Source organism: Atractosteus spatula, unplaced genomic scaffold (assembly GCF_055471065.1).
Source record: "Atractosteus spatula isolate fAtrSpa1 unplaced genomic scaffold, fAtrSpa1.hap1 Scaffold_203, whole genome shotgun sequence".
In the NCBI taxonomy this organism is placed as follows: domain Eukaryota; kingdom Metazoa; phylum Chordata; class Actinopteri; order Semionotiformes; family Lepisosteidae; genus Atractosteus; species Atractosteus spatula.
In genome coordinates, this window is record NW_028296768.1 from 32,501 (window position 1) to 40,000 (window position 7,500).

The window sequence follows — 7,500 nt, forward strand, 5'->3', positions numbered from 1 at the left end:
TGGACATTAATTGAAAGCTCTGGGTCTCTGCTTTCATATGCATTGGGTTTTAAGCTTGTAGTATGCACCGTTTTGGAGAAATTAACGGAAATATGTCATCCGTTTGGTCAATATTCTAAAATATTGGACTCATATTCTTATGATGAGAGACATGATGCTGCGTTTAAAACCGGGGTTAATGGACATTAAATGAAAGGTCTGGATCTCTGCTTTCTCATGCATTTGGTTTTAAGCTTGTAGTTTGCACCGTTTTGGAGAAATTAACGAAAATATGTCATTCGTTTGATCAATATTCTAAAATATTGGACTAATATTCTTATGATGGCAGACATGATGCTGCGTTTAAAACCGGGGTTAATGGGCTTTAAATGAAAGCTCTGGGTCTCTGCTTTCATATGCATTTGGTTTTAAGCTTGTAGTTTGCACCGTTTTCGAGAAATTAACGAAAATATGTCATTCGTTTGGTCAATTTTCCAAAATATTAAACACATTTTTATTTGATGGCAGACATGATGCTGCGTTTAAAACCGAGGTTAAAGGACATTAAATGAAAGCTCTGGGTCTCTGCTTTCATATGCATTGGGTTTTAAGCTTGTAGTATGTACCGTTTTGGAGAAATTAACGGAATTATGTCATCCGTTTGGTCAACATTCTAAAATATTGGACTCATATTCTTATGATGGTGACATGATGCTGCTTTTAAAACCGGGGTTAATGGACATTAAATGAAAGCTCAGGATCTCTGCTTTCTCATGCAGTTGGTTTTAAGCTTGTAGATTGTACCGTTTTGGAGAAATTAACGGAAATATGTCATCCGTTTGATCAATATTCTAAAATATTGGACTCATATTCTTATGATGGCAGACATGATGCTGCGTTTAAAACCGGGGTTAATGGACATTAAATGAAAGCTCTGGGTCTCTGCTTTCACATGCATTTGGTTTTAAGCTTGTAGTTTGCACCGTTTTCGAGAAATTAACGAAAATATGTCATTCGTTTGATCAATATTTTATAATATTGGACTCATATTCTTATGATGGCAGACATGATGCTGCGTTTAAAACCGGGGTTAATGGGCTTTAAATGAAGCTCTGGGTCTCTGCTTTCATATGCATTTGGTTTTAAGCTTGTACTTTGCACCGTTTTGGAGAAATTAACGAAAATATGTCATTCGTTTGGTCAATTTTCCAAAATTTTAAACACATTTTCATTTGATGGCAGACATGATGCTGCGTTTAAAACCGGGGTTAAAGGACATTAAATGAAAGCTCTGTGTCTCTGCTTTCATATGCATTTGGTTTTAAGCTTGTAGTTTGCACCGTTTTGGAGAAATTAACGAAAATATGTCATACGTTTGATCAATATTCTATAATATTGGACTCATATTCTTATGATGGCAGACATGATGCTGCGTTTAAAACCGGGGTTAATGGGCTTTAAATGAAAGCTCTGGGTCTCTGCTTTCATATGCATTTGGTTTTAAGCTTGTACTTTGCACCGTTTTGGAGAAATTAACGAAAATATGTCATTCGTTTGGTCAATTTTCCAAAATTTTAAAGACATTTTCATTTGATGGCAGACATGATGCTGCGTTTAAAACCGCGGTTAAAGGACATTAAATGAAAGCTCTGTGTCTCTGCTTTCATATGCATTGGGTTTTAAGCTTGTAGTATGTACCGTTTTGGAGAAATTAACGGAAATATGTCATCCGTTTGGTCAATATTCTAAAATATTGGACTCATATTCTTATGATGGTGACATGATGCTGCGTTTAAAACCGCGGTTAAAGGACATTAAATGAAAGCTCTGTGTCTCTGCTTTCATATGCATTGGGTTTTAAGCTTGTAGTATGTACCGTTTTGGAGAAATTAACGGAAATATGTCATCCGTTTGGTCAATATTCTAAAATATTGGACTCATATTCTTATGATGGCAGACATGATGCTGCGTTTAAAACCGGGGTTAATGGACATTAAATGAAAGCTCTGGATCTCTGCTTTCTCATGCATTTGGTTTTAAGCTTGTAGATTGCACCGTTTTGGAGAAATTAACGAAAATATGTCATTCGTTTGATCAATATTCTAAAATATTGGACTCATATTCTTATGATGGCAGACATGATGCTGCGTTTAAAACCGGGATTAATGGGCTTTAAATGAAAGCTCTGGGTCTCTGCTTTCATATGCATTTGGTTTTAAGCTTGTAGTATGCACCGTTTTGGAGAAATTAACGGAAATATGTCATCCGTTTGGTCAATATTCTAAAATATTAGACTCATATTCTTATGATGGCAGACATGATGCTGCTTTTAAATCCTGGGTTAATGGACATTAAATGAAAGCTCTGGGTCTCTGCTTTCATATGCATTTGGTTTTAAGCTTGTAGTTTGCACCGTTTTGGAGAAATTAACGAAAATATGTCATACGTTTGATCAATATTCTATAATATTGGACTCATATTCTTATGATGGCAGACATGATGCTGCGTTTAAAACCGGGGTTAATGGGCTTTAAATGAAAGCTCTGGGTCTCTGCTTTCATATGCATTTGGTTTTAAGCTTGTACTTTGCACCGTTTTGGAGAAATTAACGAAAATATGTCATTCGTTTGGTCAATTTTCCAAAATTTTAAAGACATTTTCATTTGATGGCAGACATGATGCTGCGTTTAAAACCGCGGTTAAAGGACATTAAATGAAAGCTCTGTGTCTCTGCTTTCATATGCATTGGGTTTTAAGCTTGTAGTATGTACCGTTTTGGAGAAATTAACGGAAATATGTCATCCGTTTGGTCAATATTCTAAAATATTGGACTCATATTCTTATGATGGTGACATGATGCTGCGTTTAAAACCGGGGTTAATGGACATTAAATGAAAGCTCTGGGTCTCTGCTTTCTCATGCATTCGGTTTTAAGCTTGTAGATTGCACCGTTTTGGAGAAATTAACGAAAATATGTCATTCGTTTGATCAATATTCTAAAATATTGGACTCATATTCTTATGATGGCAGACATGATGCTGCGTTTAAAACCGGGGTTAATGGACATTAAATGAAAGCTCTGGGTCTCTGCTTTCATATGCATTGGGTTTTAAGCTTGTAGTATGCACCGTTTTGGAGAAATTAACGGAAATATGTCATCCGTTTGGTCAATATTCTAAAATATTAGACTCATATTCTTATGATGGCAGACATGATGCTGCTTTTAAATCCTGGGTTAATGGACATTAAATGAAAGCTCTGGGTCTCTGCTTTCATATGCATTTGGTTTTAAGCTTGTAGTTTGCACCGTTTTGGAGAAATTAACGAAAATATGTCATACGTTTGATCAATATTCTATAATATTGGACTCATATTCTTATGATGGCAGACATGATGCTGCGTTTAAAACCGGGGTTAATGGGCTTTAAATGAAAGCTCTGGGTCTCTGCTTTCATATGCATTTGGTTTTAAGCTTGTACTTTGCACCGTTTTGGAGAAATTAACGAAAATATGTCATTCGTTTGGTCAATTTTCCAAAATTTTAAAGACATTTTCATTTGATGGCAGACATGATGCTGCGTTTAAAACCGCGGTTAAAGGACATTAAATGAAAGCTCTGTGTCTCTGCTTTCATATGCATTGGGTTTTAAGCTTGTAGTATGTACCGTTTTGGAGAAATTAACGGAAATATGTCATCCGTTTGGTCAATATTCTAAAATATTGGACTCATATTCTTATGATGGTGACATGATGCTGCGTTTAAAACCGGGGTTAATGGACATTAAATGAAAGCTCTGGATCTCTGCTTTCTCATGCATTTGGTTTTAAGCTTGTAGTTTGCACCGTTTTGGAGAAATTAACGAAAATATGTCATTCGTTTGATCAATATTCTAAAATATTGGACTCATATTCTTATGATGGCAGACATGATGCTGCTTTTAAATCCGGGGTTAATGGGCTTTAAATGAAAGCTCTGGGTCTCTGCTTTCTCATGCATTCGGTTTTAAGCTTGTAGATTGCACCGTTTTGGAGAAATTAACGAAAATATGTCATTCGTTTGATCAATATTCTAAAATATTGGACTCATATTCTTATGATGGCAGACATGATGCTGCGTTTAAAACCGGGGTTAATGGGCTTTAAATGAAAGCTCTGGGTCTCTGCTTTCATATGCATTTGGTTTTAAGCTTGTAGTTTGCACCATTTTGGAGAAATTAACGAAAATATGTCATTCGTTTGGTCAATTTTCCAAAATATTAAACACATTTTTATTTGATGGCAGACATGATGCTGCGTTTAAAACCGGGGTTAAAGGACATTAAATGAAAGCTCTGGGTCTCTGTTTTCATATGCATTGGGTTTTAAGCTTGTAGTATGCACCGTTTTGGAGAAATTAACGGAAATATGTCATCCGTTTGGTCAATATTCTAAAATATTAGACTCATATTCTTATGATGGCAGACATGATGCTGCTTTTAAATCCGGGGTTAATGGACATTAAATGAAAGCTCTGGGTCTCTGCTTTCATATGCATTTGGTTTTAAGCTTGTAGTTTGCACCGTTTTCGAGAAATTAACGAAAATATGTCATTCGTTTGGTCAATATTCCAAAATATTAAACACATGTTTATTTGATGGCAGACATGATACTGCGTTTAAAACCGGGGTTAAAGGACATTAAATGAAAGCTCTGGGTCTCTGCTTTCACATGCATTGGGTTTTAAGCTTGTAGTATGCACCGTTTAGGAGAAATTAACGGAAATATGTCATCCGTTTGGTCAATATTCTAAAATATTAGACTCATATTCTTATGATGGCAGACATGATGCTGCTTTTAAATCCGGGGTTAATGGACATTAAATGAAAGCTCTGGGTCTCTGCTTTCATATGCATTTGGTTTTAAGCTTGTAGTTTGCACCGTTTTCGAGAAATTAACGAAAATATGTCATTCGTTTGGTCAATTTTCCAAAATATTAAACACATTTTTATTTGATGGCAGACATGATGCTGCGTTTAAAACCGGGGTTAAAGGACATTAAATGAAAGCTCTGGGTCTCTGCTTTCACATGCATTTGGTTTTAAGCTTGTAGTATACACCGTTTTGGAGAAATTAACGAAAATATGTCATCCGTTTGGTCAATATTCTAAAATATTGGACTCATATTCTTATGATGGTGACATGATGCTGCGTTTAAAACCGGGGTTAATGGACATTAAATGAAAGCTCTGGGTCTCTGCTTTCACATGCATTTGGTTTTAAGCTTGTAGTATGCACCGTTTTGGAGAAATTAACGGAAATATGTCATCCGTTAGGTAAATTTTCCAAAATATTGGACTCATTTTCTTATGATGGCAGACATGATGCTGCTTTTAAACCCGGGGTTAATGGACATTAAATGAAAGCTCTGGGTCTCTGCTTTCACATGCATTTGGTTTTAAGCTTGTAGTATGCACCGTTTTGGAAATATTAATGAAAATATGCCATCCGTTTCGTCAAAATTCGAAAATATTGGACTCATTCTTATGATGGCAGACATGATGTTGCGTTTAAAACCGGGGTTAATGGACATTAAATGAAAGCTCTGTGTCTCTGCTTTCATATGCATTGGGTTTTAAGCTTGTAGTATACACCGTTTTGGAGAAATTAACGGAAATATGTCATCCTTTTGGTCAATATTCTAATATATAGGACTCATATTCTTATGATGGCAGACATGATGCTGCGTTTAAAACCGGGGTTAATGGACATTAAATGAAAGCTCTGGGTCTCTGCTTTCATATGCATTGGGTTTTAAGCTTGTAGTATGCACCGTTTTGGAGAAATTAACGGAAATATGTCATTCGTTTGGTCAATTTTTTAAATATTAAACAAATTTTCATTTGATGACAGACATGATCCTGCGTTTAAAACCGGGGTAAATGGACATTAAATGAAAGCTCTGGGTCTCTGCTTTCATATGCATTGGGTTTTAAGCTTGTAGTATGCACCGTTTTGGAGAAATTAACCGAAATATGTCATCCGTTTGGTCAATATTCTAAAATATTGGACTCATATTCTTATGATGGTAGACCTGATGCTCCGTTTAAAGCCGGGGTTAATGGACATTAAATGAAAGCTCTGTGTCTCTGTTTTCGTATGCATTTGGTTTTAAGCTTGTAGTTTGCACCGTTTTGGAGAAATTAACGAAAATATGTCATTCGTTTGGTCAATTTTCCAAAAAATTAAACACATTTTCCTTTGATGGCAGACATGATGCTGCGTTTAAAACCGGGGTTAAAGGACATTAAATGAAAGCTCTGGGTCTCTGCTTTCATATGCATTGGGTTTTAAGCTTGTAGTATGCACCGTTTTGGAGAAATTAACGGAAACATGTCATCCGTTTGGTCAATATTCTAAAATATTGGACTCATATTCTTATGATGGTGACATGATGCTGCGTTTAAAACCGGGGTTAATGGACACTAAATGAAAGCTCTGGGTCTCTGCTTTCACATGCATTTGGTTTTAAGCTTGTAGATTGCACCGTTTTGCAGAAATTAACGAAAATATGTCATCCGTTTGGTCAATATTCTAAAATATTGGACTCATATTCTTATGATGGCAGACATGATGCTGCTTTTAAACCCGGGGTTAATGGACATTAAATGAAAGCTCTGGGTCTCTGCTTTCACATTCATTTGGTTTTAAGCTTGTAGTATGCACCGTTTTGGAGAAATTAACGAAAATATGTCATCCGTTTGGTCAATTTTCCAAAATATTGGACTCATATTCTTATGAGGGCAGACATGAAGTTGCGTTTAAAGCCGGGGTTAATGGACATTAAATGAAAGGTCTGGGTCTCTGCTTTCACATGCATTTGGTTTTAAGCTTGTAGTATGCACCGTTTTGGAAATATTAATGAAAATATGCCTTCCGTTTCGTCAAAATTCCAAAATATTGGACTCATTCTTTTGATGGCAGACATGATGTTGCGTTTAAAACCGGGGTTAATGGACATTAAATGAAAGCTCTGGGTCTCTGCTTTCACATGCATTGGGTTTTAAGCTTGTAGCTTCAACCGTTTTGGAGAAATTAATGAAAATATGTCATCCACTTACTCAACATTCCAAAATATTGGACATTTATTCTTATGATGGTAGATAAAATGCTTCGTTTAAATCCGGGGTTAATGGACATTAAATGAAAGCTCTGGGTCTCTGCTTTCAAATGCATTGGGTTTTAAGTTTGCAGTATGCACCGTTTAGGAGATATTAATGAAAATATGTCATCCGTTTGGTCAATTTTCCAAAATATTGGACTCATATTCTTATGATGGCAGAAATGATACTGCGTTTAAAACCGGGGTTATTGGGCATTAAATGAAACCTCTGGGTCTCTGCTTTCACTTGCATTGGGTTTTAAGATTTTAGTATGCACCGTTTCGGAGATATTAATGAAAATATGCCATCCGTGTTGTCAATATTCCAAAATATTGGACACATTCTTATGATGGCAGACATGATACTGCGTTTAAAACCGGGG